At 38.4% G+C, this 14,827-nt stretch overlaps 1 pseudogene; it reads right to left on the reverse strand.

The window, feature by feature from the left end:
• Nucleotides 1–14,558, reverse strand: part of LOC108794611 — a 19,092-nt pseudogene extending 4,534 nt beyond the window's left edge.
• Nucleotides 14,559–14,827: the final 269 nt, after the last annotated feature.

A 14,827-nucleotide genomic window follows, 5' to 3' on the forward strand; every position in this document is an offset into this window, starting at 1 on the left:
TATATATATATATATATATAATTTTGTACTCTTTTAATTTTTTTAATACATTTATACTTTACATTGATCTGCTACAAGCACTTACACAAAGTGCTGTGTAGCAAGATCAGAAGCCCAGGAGCTGAACATTGAAGCTTCTGTTCTTAATGCTAGACCCCAGCTGTCACTGATAGTTGGGGTTTTAGCCTACACTTTGGCTGAGACCTGAGACAACCACTGTTTCCTAGTACAAGTATAAAATGGTACCATTGTAAAACAGTAGCTGCAACAAATAGTCGATGTACCCTTGTTATTGTAAAGCATCACCTGGGACTCAAGTGGTTAAAATAACAGAAGTGTAGTGCAGCACCTCACAAATTGAATCAGTGGTGCAAAGAACCACCAAAATCTCATAAAAAGGTGATTAAAAGTTGCACTTTCAGTTGAATTTGGGGAAACCACTTGAAAAATTGCTTTTGTTTGATTTGTTTATTGCAAACAGCTGAAAGTTTGTAAATGTGCCAATAAACCTAATTTGCAATGGGGGTTGAATATTTTTGTTAAAACTGCAAATTTTTGGAACAGCACTGTGAGGATGCTAAATCAATGCCATAATGCAGGTTGACAATAATGGAATGTATACTATTTATAAATATTTGTCATGTATCTATATTGCATAATAAAAGCAAAATTTCCATCCATTAATAACCTGAACTCACAAGGAAAAAGTATTTACATCTGATGGAAATTGTGGATTTTTCACCACATTTGACCAAGCAAATACTAAATCTTTATTCAGCCCATGCCTAAAGATAAATGTGATAAACTTGAATGAAAAGAAAAGGCAATGTTACCTTTTCAATTATTTAAAAAAAAAATTAAATAGATGTAATTGTTTACTGTATAGTAAACGCCTGATACCAGCCAGGTGCATGAAATAAAAGTTCATTAACATTTGAAGGTTGGAATGAAGACAATAGGATGGAATGGAAATGTAAAATCCAGGGTTGGCACTTATAACTAGCATTTATAAGAGTTGATACTGTGATTGTAATATCAATGACAGAGAAGGTGTAGAGGGTGTACAGATAATGGAAGATATTCCCGAACTGACAGTTTCATGTAATAGAATAAGTGGTATTTTTGTTCTAGGAATTATACTTTGTCTCAAGGGAGGTATTTTTAATGAAGAGTGTGTAGTTTACATATCCTGACATACATTTATCAGTATAGAGTGTTAATATGCACATATCTGTATTAAAGGGGATGCACAGGAGTCAAGCAGCCGGTGGTACACTGGACACTAGGGATGCACCGATACCACTTTTTTAAGACCGAGTACGAGTACCGATACTTTTGATCAAGTACTCACAGATACCAATTACAGATACGTTTTCTTAAAGGGACAGGTCACAAACTAATGCTTTAAGGTCACTTTCTTAATATTATGATTCATGAGATGACGAGGGAGCATGACGCCAGCTTCCCGGCCAATCAGAATGCTGGGCCCTGCGTCATTACACGGCGCCCGGCTTCCGGATTTGCTAGCTTCCTGACCAATCGGGAAGCCGGGCAGCGCATCATTGCACGCTACCTGGCTTCCTGATTGGCCGGGAAGTAGGCTCCGTGCTCTCTCATCACAAGTGACGAGAGAGCATGGAGCCGTTTCCTGGCCAATCAGGAAACCGGGCAGCGTGTAATGATGCGCTGCCCGGAGTACTCACCCAAATACTCGGTATCGGCACCGATACCGATACTAGTATCGGTGCATCCCTACTGGACACCAAAGACAGAGTGATGTATCATTCACTGGATTACTAGAAATGGGACAAAGTACATATACAGTATATATTTCCCAGTCAGTTGTTAGGATACCAGGAGAGGCTATCCTGCAAAGTGACGAAATATGTGGATCTGACTACAAACTAAGTGAAATAAATATGATTTATTGAGAACCGACCAGCTAACTAAAAAACTGAACTAAAAGCATAGACATAACCTAACTAATATGACAATCAAACTAACTAACCAAGCTATATACAGAGGAAGGGAAGGAATACAGAACACAGACCAGGTGTGAGGAACAGGTATCTGCTTCTGTTATATTATTTATATTTTCTTCCTTCTTTCTTTTTTTCTTGTTTTTTATACTTTGTTAATTTGACATTTTATGAGTGCAATGTGATATTCAAATTTTTTTTACTTATTTTAACAATCTGGGACAACAAAATATCTGCTGCTACTGTACAGTTATCATTATGTTCTAGTGGACATTTCAATCTATGAAAATTGATTAAAAAAATATTGAGAACTAAATATTGGATTTTTATTTTGTATAATACTATTAAGGTACCAGGGTTTGAACTATACAAAAATTCCAGAGTGCATCTCAAAGATGTATTAAACCTTAAATTTTGTGAGCGATCACAATGATCTTACCTTGTATGATGCAGTATTGGTATCCTTCCACTGCTCCTTGTTCTCTTCATCTGTCTGAAATCCTACTTACTGCCTGAGCTCTGCCTCAACTTATATTCACTTCACCCCCATTTACTAACATGATGCAGCTTTGGATTGGCTAAAAGGATTTATTCAGAACAGCAAAAGGTGTGTCTCCAATAGTCTTAAAGGTCAAATTAATTTACACTTTATTCAGAATACATTGCTCCAGTCATGTGACGAGTTCATTAACATTTGAAGGTTTGGAGTGAAGACAATAGGAGGGAATGTAAATGTGAAACATATGGCTGGCACTTATCATTAGCATTTATAAGATGTGATACTGTGATTGTAATATGAATGGCAGAGGAAGGTGTAGAGGATATACAGATACCTGAAGACATCTGTGACTTTTTATTATAATAGTTAATTTTACAATAGTTTGTACTTTTGTTCTATTTATGCTGAATAAATATAGCTTGTCCCAGTTGAGTAATATATTTTAATATAATAATTAAAAAAATAATTTAATATTTCTTAGTCTGTATCACACATCCCCTTGTGTCCCAGAGCGTTTTTCTAATCTCAGAAATGTCTTTGATCAGCACCTTATCTCTTTAAGCATTTGTAGCCTACCCTAATGTATCGTATATTGTTCTTTGTGGCAGACAAGGATTTAAGTTGGGGTTAGGGCTTTTCCCCATAGTTCTCCTTAGGGTAACGGGAGGACACAAACTAGCGTCCTCCCGTCACCCTAAGCTCAGTATACCGCGAGCTTCAACTCGGGGTATACTGAGACTGCCGCTGAGACCGCCGCAGCCAGGACAAATCCCGACATTACTGTCGAGATCCACCCAGCTGTGTGATTGACAGCTGGCTCTGCCTATCTAGAGGCAGAGCCAGCTGTACCCTCCCCGTCCGTTCCGCCAGTCAGCGATGGAGGATCGGAGCGGGGAGGGGGGAATCCCTGCAGGGAGCCATGAGTGACAGTCACAGATATACAGTATACTGCAAGCTACTGCTCGTTGTATACTGAGATGCTGCAGCTGAAGCGGATCCTGACAATTATGTCTGGATCTGCCCAGCTGCGTGATTGAGAGCTGGCTCTGCCTATCTAGAGGCAGAGCCAGCTGTACCCGCCCTCTCCCTGTCCATTCCGCCAGTCAGCGCTGGCGGATCGGAGCGGGGAGGGGGGAATCCAGCCCCTCCCCTGTCACGACAGAGAGCGTGACAGGATCGAGAGGTGAGCGAACGCCGGTATGTGTTCGCTCACCTCCCGATCTGCTGAGCCGACCTGTGACAGTCTCATTGTAAAAAATTAGCATGATAAAGACTTTTTCACATGTTTGTGACTAATAATTTTTAAATGACACTGCATTCACTTATGTGAGCATTTAAAGGAGAACTATGGGGTCAGGGCTTTTCCCCATAGTTCTCCTAAGGGTAACGGGAGGACACAAACTAGCGTCCTCCCGTCACCCAAAGCTCAGTATACCGCGAGCTACAGCTCACTATATACTGAGACGCCGCAGCCGGAACGGATGCCGACAATTATGTCTGGATCCAACCAGCTGTGTGAGTGACAGCTGGCTCTTCCTATCTAGAGGCAGAGCCAGCTGTACCCGCCCCTCCCCGTCTGTTCTGCCAGTCAGCGCTGGAGGATTGGACAGGGGAGGGGGGGAGCCAGTCACTCCCCTGCCATGGCTCTCTGCACAGATAGATCGAGACGTGAGCGAGCGCCGGTATGTGTTTGCTCACTTCCCGATCTACTGAGCCGACCTGTGACAGTCTCATTGTCACAGGTCGGCTCAGATTATGAGGCTGAGTGAAAATCACTCAACTCATAGTTATCCTTTAATGTTTGCACAGTCGTCATCATTATCTGATAGCATTGTTGGTGAGGGGATTTTTAAGTTTGCTTTTAATGAAATTCATTTATATCTATACTATATACAGTATATATGTGTGTATATATTTTTGTGCTTGCACACTAATTATCATCTGACGTCATTGTTGGGACTTCATTCAGTGAGGGGATTTTTAAGTTTTCGTTTTAGAAAATGAGAATATATATATATTTTTTAAACTATTTATTTTCTTTATACATTTATCATTTACATTGATCTGCTACAAGCATTAATATAGAGTGCAGTGTAGTAAGATCAGAAGCCTAGGAGCTGATCCTTTAAACTCCTGTCCTTAATACTAGACCCCACCTGACCTGGTACCATTGTGAAACGGTAACCGAATCAAATATTCACTGTACCCGTGTTATTTCAAAACAGCACTAGGGACTCAAGTGGCTTAACTAAAATAACAGACGTGTAGAGTAACACCTCACAAGTTCAATTAGTGGTGCAAAGAAAGAACCACCAAACTCTAAAGAAGCAACACTGATTTGCATTTTATATACCAGATGCCCAAAAAGGTTCTCCGAAAAAAAGAAAATGTATATACAGAAGAATCCTTCACAATGTTAACATAAAAGGAGAACTATGTGATAAGTGTTTTCCCCATAGTTGTCCTAGGGTCACGGGAGGACACAAACTAGTGTCCTCCTGTGACCCAAAGCTCAGTATACCTAGACCGCCGCAGCCGGGATGCATCCCGAAATTACTGTCGAGATCCACCCAGCTGCGTGATTGACAGGTGGCTCTGCCTATCTAGAGGCAGAGCCAGCTGTACCCGGCCCCTCCCCCGTCAGTTCCACCAGTCAGCGCTGGAGGATTGGAGCGGGGAGGGGGAATCCCTGCAGGGAGCCGTGAGTGACAGTCACGACTCTCTGCAGGGAGATGATCGAGAAGAGAGTTAGCGACGGTATGTGTTTGCTCACTTCCCGATCTATTGAGCCAACGTGTGACAATTTCATTGTGACAGGTCGGTTCGAACTATGAGGTTGAGTGAAAATGACTTACCTCATAGTTCTCCTTTAATATCATGTCTCCTCTCTTCAAGAGGGAACAATTTTAACGCTTGCAGTCTTTCCTCATAGTTTAGGTCATCTAACCCTTTTTTAGCTCTGTCGCCCTTCTCTGGACTCTCTCCAGCTTAAGGACATCCCTTCAAGTTTACTACCCTACAAATTTTGGTATTGTCGGCAAGAATGGAAATCTTGCTATTAATGAGTTTACTATTGAGACGTGCTATTGAAACTCTCTGGACACGTTCACTTAGCCAGTTCTCTATTCAAGTACACACCATTCAATTATTTAAAAATACAAAATGATATAATTGTTTACTGTACAAGGAGATGCAAAAGGCTGCTACCAGATAAAATTCAGTTACATAAATTATAAAATAATACATTTAAAAATATATTCATGAATGCAGAGTGACATTGTTTTGTATACTTTATTTCTGCCAGGAGTTCAGTTTTAACTATTTTGTTCAAGAAAAGACTGTTGTTTACAAATGTTAGTAGCTGAAGCGCAGATGACACGCACAGCTGAAGTTGTCATGCATCCTCTCCCTCCTCCCCTTTGCTTGCTCTGTAAACACTTTCAATTAGAGAGAGACAGTTTGAAAGAAAAACAGCTTCTACTATGTTCTGCATTTGGAAAACTATATCCTCAGAAAACTAATGTTAAAGTTAATCAACAAAAAAAGTTGATAATAAAACCCCAAAACATTTATTTTTACCTTCAAACATATTTTCAGTATACAGTATCTTTATTCAAACTACACACATACATGTTTAAATGTTTCAGCCAACTTAAAAAAATACAATTACCGGCATTTCCTCATGGTGGCTGTAATGAATCTTCTTATAATCAATCAGATGTGTCGTCTGTAAAAAGTTCTAATCAACATTTAAGTCCATTCCCCGTGTGTGAATTTTAAAGGAGATGGAAAAACTATTTTCTGTGGATACAACTTCTATCCTGTGAGTCTTCTTATGGCGATAACATTTTGGCTTTTGTAAGAACTTTATGAATCTCTAAATAACTTTTGTATGTGTTTTCAGGTGACGGGACAGACCTGTTGTGTGTGTGTAGCACTTGTCACACTCTACACATCTAAATGGTTTTTCTCCTGTGTGAACCCTCTGGTGTCTGATCATACTTGACCTATCTATAAAACCTTTGTTACATTCAGAGCACACATATGGATTCTCTCCTGTGTGAATTCTTTGATGATGAATCAGAGATGTTTGGAATTTGAAGCATTTACCACATTCAGAGCATTGATATGGCTTCTCTCCTGTGTGAATCCTCCGGTGTCTGATCAGCTTTGATTGTTCTATGAAACATTTATCACATTCAGAGCATTGATATGGCTTCTCTCCTGTGTGAATCCTCCAGTGTATGATCAGCTTTGAATGTTTTCTGAAACATTTATCACATTCGGAGCATTGATACGGCTTTTCTCCTGTGTGCGTCATTATGTGCTGGTTAAGACTAAACATGGTTGAGAAATTCTTGTTACATTCTGTACATGTGAAAGGCTTCTCTCCTGTATGAACCCTGAGATGTCTGATAAGCTTTTCTTTACTTGTACAACTTTGAGTACATTCGGAGCATTGATAAGGGTTCTCTCTTCTGTGAGTCATCCAGTGATTGGACAGGTGTGATTGTATTCTGAAACATTTATCACATTCAGAGCATTGATATGGCTTCTCTCCTGTGTGAATCCTCTGGTGTTGCCCAAGATAACTCTTTGCTGAGAAGCTCTTGTCACACTCTGAACATGGAAATGGTTTTTCTCCAGTGTGAATACTTTGGTGTCTACTAAGACTGCCATTTGTTGAGAAGCTCTTGTCACATTGTGAACATGTAAATGGCTTTTCTCCAGTGTGAGTCCTTTGGTGTGTAACAAGATTACTCCTTGCTGAGAAGCTCTTGTCACACTCTGAACATGGAAATGGTTTTTCTCTAGTGTGAATCCTCTTCTGGTTTATTAATTGATCTTCTACTCCAAGGGACTTGTCACACTCGGAGAAAGAAGACAGATTTTTATCTGTGTCACCCATCATACTTTGCTGTAAATCCTTTTTACAATTCAGATTGTAAATATATCTGCATGAGAAATTCAATAAATGTTATAAATTCATGGAATATTACAGAGTAAAATATCACCATTTTTCAAAGTCACTAATATTATAAGTATATAATAATATGCTGGCAAATAGGGTGAATCTTCTCAGGGTGATAGAGAAAAATATACAAACTGGGCAGGGTTCCCCCACAATCCATCTAAAACTAACAAAGATATACTTGAATTTTTTAGATTACATGGGGCAACCTCTTTTCTCTGGTAATGACAAGACTGATTACACTGCCAGAATGTTTACTCTGATAAAATAAACAGTTCTCTATTTATGAAAATAGCCCAGGATCTGGAATCAAGGGGATTCCCAACTTATTTTCACAAATCAACAAAAATAATAACTCGAGTTCATTTATTTGTGCTAACCTGAAGACAAAAATGAATACAATAGCTGTGCTAATATATATATATATATATATATATTTATTAACTAAGAATCAGTGCAAAAATGATAATCAAACGATAATTGGTGATACACAAGAAATCAATTGGATCAAAGTTTCAATAATATTGATCAACACAGATAATGAAAACTGCAGGATATTATTTCAAATATAAATGAAACAAAACTCAGTAACTCCTGGAATGCAATTAGTAGCTTATCATTAGCTCAGCAAAATGTAAGAACACAATGTACAGATTTGATCTCTCTCAGACAACAGACATTCAACAGCTCAAAATGAATACTGCGCAATATCATGCACAGAACTGGCAATTTGCCAAGTTTCTATTTAAGGCAAGAACAAACTTCCACTAAATTATTTTTAATTTAAAGTATACACCACAACCACACCATAGACTAGAAACTAAAATCAGTTTCAGAGAGATGTGTATTTCCCTCCCAAGATTGGAAAAGAGACCAATCGTACTGCAGTTAGAGTGATCTAAATTCAAATCTTGATGCTACTAGGACCAAATGGTTTAGTTAGATGTATATGTCTATCAATTGCATGCAGATAAATAGAAATGTATACTTGACCAAAAATGTTAGATCTTTTTGTCTGAGAGATGTCAGCTTTGTGTCAGTTCCCCTGGACAGCCCGTCAATCAGCTTCAGATCTCCCCCTCTCGTGTGTGTATATAGATCCCCCCGTATGAAGAAGAAACTCTCGTATAAAGAATAATCCAGTATGAAGAAAAAGCATTCAGTATCAAGAAGAAGAAAAAGCTTAAGAATATTCTTCTCCTAACTTTTTATCACTCAAAAATTTGGGCCTGGTTTGCTTATATTTTACTTTTAATTATGATGTCAGAGGGGCGTGACTTTTCTAACACGATCCCTGTAACTACCGGAAGAGGGCAGTGTTGGATTAGAAATAACTCTTGGACCTTTCTTTAAAACTTCAACATAAGATTGAGAAGCAATTTGATGACACATTGGTTACCTTAAAATCCTTCACTGATACAACATTATACCCAACCTAATTTGTTTCTACTTAAAACATAAACGCATCAAATTGATTATATATGCTAATATGTTTCAATAAGTATAAACACACAATATATATACTGTATAATAAATATAGGTTGAATATAATAAGAATATATATTTAAAAAAATCAGTATACCATTAAGTATGTTAATGCATCATGCCATACTAATAATACAATTGAAATTATTGCTAATATGGTTAGTTCAATAATAATTGTATCTAAGATAACTTTTATAATGCAATTATGATATTACTTTTTCTTGTTGTCCATTGTTAGACAATGGGGGTGATTTACTAACCTAAACACACGCACACGCACTAGGTGCGTGTGATTTTTACACAGCAAAACGTATTTATCAACCAAAAAGTCTCTAAAAGCATATTTCCACCAATGCCATATATGGAAACATCATGCACATGATGCATATATAATGCTGATTCACAGTTTAGACAAAAATGGTTAGCTCATGCATTTACATTCCTGCATTCATCAACGCAAGCTAATTTACACAACATCACCTTGCAATTCATGCAGGGCTTTGCACAACACACCTGCTGGGTGTGTACACAATAGATAGGTGTCTAGATTCCACCCATAGATCATGCTGGGAGGGAACACACTACAGGGGTGTATACTTGTTTGTGGCGTGTTTATAAGGTTAGTAAATCAACCCCCAATATGTGTGGTTCTAACACAGCCTGGCTCAAGGCCAGTCCATATCTCGCAGATGACACTTCTCACCAACCATAAACGGAGAAGTATAACTTCCTGGCTGTTTTGTATCATTTTAATGATATTTCTCAAGATTTAGCTGAGAAATGTGTGGGATAAGTTTCCAAGAAACATTTCTGAAAGTTTTTGTCCAGAACTCATAACTTAAGTTCCATTTAGATCTGTTTAGATAGTACAAAATGGCTTTCAGGATGCCATCTTATAATATGTAAAAGAACATGTATGGGACTTATTGTCCAATTCTTTAGCCTCAATAGTTTTGACAACACCTTAGGTAAACTATATTACGGCTTAATTCATTATAACAAATATAGGATTTTCATTATGTTTATTATGAAGGTACCAATCTAAAAATATTTTTTTTACAATTAACACTGTGGGATCAAAGGTTATTGCATTTGTACTATAATAAGCTAAAGACTAACATTCTTGCTAAAATACATACAGCATAGACATGATACCCCTAAAGCCCCATGTGACAGAGGTGAGCAATCACAATGATCCTACCTGGTATGTTGAAGTATTGGGATCCTTCAACATCTCCTTGTTCTCGTCACTTTATCTGTCTGAAATCCTTCATCTTGCCTGAGCTCTACCTCTGCTTATATTCACTTCACCCCCATTTACTAACATGATGCAGCTTTGGATTGGCTAAAAGGATTTATTCAGAACAGCAAAAGGTGTGTCTCCAATAGTCTTAAAGGTCAAATTAATTTACACTTTATTTGAAGACATTACTCCAGTCATGTGACAAGTTAATTAACATTTGAAGGGTTGGAATGAAGACAATAGGAGGGAATGTAAATGTGAAAACCCATGGCTGGCACTTATCATTAGCATTTATAAGAGGTGATACTGTGATTGTAATATGAATGGCAGAGGAAGGTGTAGAGGATATACAGATACCTGAAGACATCTGTGACTTTTTTTATAATAGTTTCATTGTTTACAATAGTTTCTACTTTTCTTCTATTTTTTTTAAACTTTTCTTCTATTTTTGCTGAATAAATATAGCTTCTCCCAGTTGAGTAATATATTTTAATATAATGATTACAAAAATTAAATTCTTTTTAGTCTGTGACACACATCCCCTTGTGTCCCAGAGTGTTTTTCTAATTTCAGAAATGTCTTTGATCAGCTACTTATCACTTTCAGCATTTGTAGGCTACCCTAATGTATTGTATTTTGTTCTTTGTGGCAGACAAGGATTTAATTTGGTTTATAGTTGGACACATATATTTTTATTTCTTAGTCTTTATATTTGAAAGAAAAAGTGAAAAATAGTTACTTATCCCAAAATAAAATTAACAAGGTTTGCTTACTAAAATGATAACACAAAAGTGTATTTTTTCATGTAATGTAGCAGAATGGTAAAGCGGAATGTTTGCATTTTACGTCAGGAGAACTTTATTTCCCTTTAAATGCTACATTACGATGCACACAAGAAGAAAAAATGGGTTTATGTAAATTATTAGCTAAACATCAAGATAAAATCAAGTCAGATTGTTGAGGACAAAAGTTTGCATGATGAAAACTTTTTCACATGTTTGTGACTACTAAGTTTCAAATGACACCGCATTCACTTATGTGAGCATTTCATGTTTGCACACTCATCATCATTATCTGATAGCATTGTTGGTGAGGGGATTTTTAAGTTTGCTTTTAATGACTATCAGTGACAGCTGGGGGTCTAGCATTAAGGACAGGAATTTCAAGGGTCAGCTCCTCCCTTTCTGATCTTACTAAACAGGCCTACACCCTGGCAAGACCCGAGAGAACCCCTGTTTCCTGGTACCATTGAAAAACGGTAACTGAATCAAATAGTCACTGTACCCGTATTATCTTAAAACAGCACCTGGGACTCAAGTGGCTTAAGTAAAATAACAGAAGTGTAGAGTAACACCTCACAAGTTCAATTAGTGGTGCAAAGAAAGAACCACCAAACTCTATAGAAGCAAAACTGATTTGTATTTTATATGCCAGATGCCCAAAAAGGTTCTCCGAAAAAGAAAATGTATATACAGAAGGATCCTTCACATTGTTTACAGGTTCTGTGTTGGGGAATTGCCCATTTTGCTCTATATTTACTTTTGTAATGTGTCATGTTCAGCTCTAATCATTATTGGATTTTGGATTTGTCTACGCTTAAAAAGGAAGGTGCTGTGTTTTCATTTGGTTTTCCCATTCACTAACATGAGGTCACCTTTGGGTTGGCTAAGAGGATTTTTTCAGATCAACAAAAGGTGAGTTTCCAATATACCTAAAATTAAGATTCATTTACATTTCTATTCAAGTTATTTCTCCAATCATGCGACAAGTTCATTAACATCTGAAGGTTTGGAATGAAGACAATAGAATGGAATGTAAATGTAAAATCCATGGTTGGCTCTTATGATTAGCATTTCTTAGAGATGATACTGTGATTGTAATATCAATGACAGAGGAAGGTGTAAAGTGTGTACAGATAACGGAAGACATTCCTGAACTTACAGTTTCATTTAATAGGATAGGTGGTATTCTTGTTCTTGGAATTATACTTTGTCTCAAAGGAGGGATTTTTTTTATGAACACTGTGTAGTTTACATAACCTGACATACATGTATCAGTATAGATTGTTGATATGCACATATCATTATTAAAGGGGATGTACAGGAGTCAAGCAGCTAGTGGAACACTGGACACCAAAGACAGATTCACTGGATCATTAGAAATGGGACAACATATATATATATATTTCCCAGTGAGTCGTTAGGACAGCAGAAGGGGGTATCCTGCAAAAGCGGGCATGACAAGATAATGTGGATCTGACCCCAAACTAAGTGAAAGAAATATGATTTATTGAAAAGACCACATAACACAGCAACCAATGCAAGACTATAGAACACACATGAGAAAGGAAAACCAACAAGCTAACTAAAAACTGAACTATAGGCAGAGACAAAACTAATATGACAATTAGACAATATTGTGTGCCGCAATGGTCAGGTATCATACATATTGGTATTGCAACCGAACAATAATTCTACATTATTGGAAATCATCTAATGTTCTACTAATATTACAAGTCTTAGATTTTACCTAGATTTCTATGTGTAAAAAGAGTTAATGTACTGGTTGAAACTTTAAAATGCTTAGTGCAAGATGAAAGAGATCACCGGGACAATGTCTTAAAACCAATAAATAGGCAGAACAAGAGGTTGAGGGTTGAAGGTGGTGTTCTGAGTAGTGTATGGTGGCATTTTAATTCTTTTTTTCAAAATTGTGTTTTCTATTCGTACATTTTTCTTCTTTTCCATCTTTTTTTTCTTTCTCCTTTATTTAGTTTTTAATTTTATTTGTTGTTAGTTTTGCATTACATTATTACATACAAAGTTACATAGTTTCCAATTTAATTATTTATTATTATTCATTAAAACAAAGAAAGATAATTACATTCTCTTTCATGTACCTTTAGGTATCCAATTATGTAAATACATGATAACAGTAAGTTTAAAAGACATATTTAACAGCATATCATTTCCTGAATACTCTACCTAAAGCTCAATTATTACCCCTAATCCTTACAGCCGTCCAAGCCGTAAACACGGCTAGCGCACCATGTAGCCAACAGCCACAAGAAAAAAAACAAAAACAAAAAGGGAGAGATAAAAGAGAAGGAGTGAAGGAGAGAGAGAGGGCCTTAAGAGGGAAAAAGCACGCAAAAAGCAGGGAGTAAATACCGTTATCATACACCCTCTCCCTCCACTGCTCCCCCCCCCCACTCCCTCCCCTAGTCCCTTTATAGCACCATTGTGTCTATATCACCAGGTAGGTGAGCTGTGGCTTGAAAAGTATGACATTCTCACCACTTCCCAACCGCATCTGTATCGATCATCTGAGTCCACCCGATTATTGTAAGGCGTTCGAATGTCCTGTCGGGACCCAGGGAGCGTCCAAGGTAAGGTCTATGTTCTGTATCCCTTCTTGCCAATCAGGGAGTGCTGGAGCTGGAATTTCCAAAATTTGGCAGAATTGGTCAAGATCCTCAGGGAATCGAAGAGTCGCCATTTTCCCGTTTTTTCGGGCCAGGAGGCAGGAGGGAAACCCCCATCTATAGGTTATACCTGCTTGCTTCAGATTTTCCAACAACGGGCGTAATTCCCTACGCCTCCTCAAAGTTTCCCTGGCAAGATCTGGATATATCTGTATCTGCATGCCCTCAATCTCCTGTAGTGGCTGTACTCTTAGTTTCTTCAGGATCCTTTCCTTATCTGTATAATAATGGAGGCGGCATATAACGTCTCTAGGTGTCTCCGATGTAAAACCCCGCGGGCGCGTTGCCCTGTGTGCCCGATCGAGCAGAAGCGGAGTGGTAGGTGCCTGTCCCACTATAATATTAAAGGTCTTCCTGAGTATATTAATCAGCTCTGTATCCAACGTGGTTTCCTGGAGACCTCGCACTCGGAGGTTGTTCCTGCGGCTCCTATTATCTTGATCCTCCACTCAGTAAGATATTGCTCTTTGAGAATGGGACAATGAATGTACTTGTTTTTGTAAGGCTAACAGTGCCCTTGCTTGTTGATCCAGAAGGTGTTCACCCTCTTCCACACGTTGAATCAAGTGTGTTACCTCCCCTCTAAGGGACACAATATCTGTCTTCAGGGATTGTTCCAAATGGGTAAGCATTGCTGTTAATTCATTTCTGGTAGGTAGTGCTCTCACCATTTCGTCCACCGGGGACAGCGAGCAGCGATCTCGGGTGTCGTTCAGGTCTGTGTGTGCAGCCATCCCCTCAGCTCCTCTCTCATACATGGATGGATCAGACAGCATGTCCGCTCGTGTAGGTGAGCCTCGTTTTCGCTCCTGCTCTGTCGCCAGGAAGCGTGTAATGACCCCCTTATTCTGCGTTTTTGCGGAGCCCGAGCCGGAGCGTCCTGCGCCCTTCTTCATGTCGGTATGTCTATTAAATGTGTCCCGGTCTATATCCCTGAGTACGCACAAGTGAAGAGTTATGGACGGGATGTCCAAGCTTGCAGAGAGGGGAGGCCCGGAGCTCAGCTTAGGTGCGTCCTGCCGCCATGAGTTCTAGGACACGCCCCCCATCTCAAAAGTTACATAGTTGTTAAGGTTGAATAAAGATACAGGTTCAACGAGTTCAACCTTTGTGTGTCTGTGTGTTTGTTACTAAGATTACCTGTACCTCTGTATATCTTGGGCAC

The sequence above is a fragment of the Nanorana parkeri genome, unplaced genomic scaffold (assembly GCF_000935625.1).
Source record: "Nanorana parkeri isolate BGI_ZX_2015 unplaced genomic scaffold, ASM93562v1 scaffold874, whole genome shotgun sequence".
NCBI lineage: Eukaryota > Metazoa > Chordata > Amphibia > Anura > Dicroglossidae > Nanorana > Nanorana parkeri.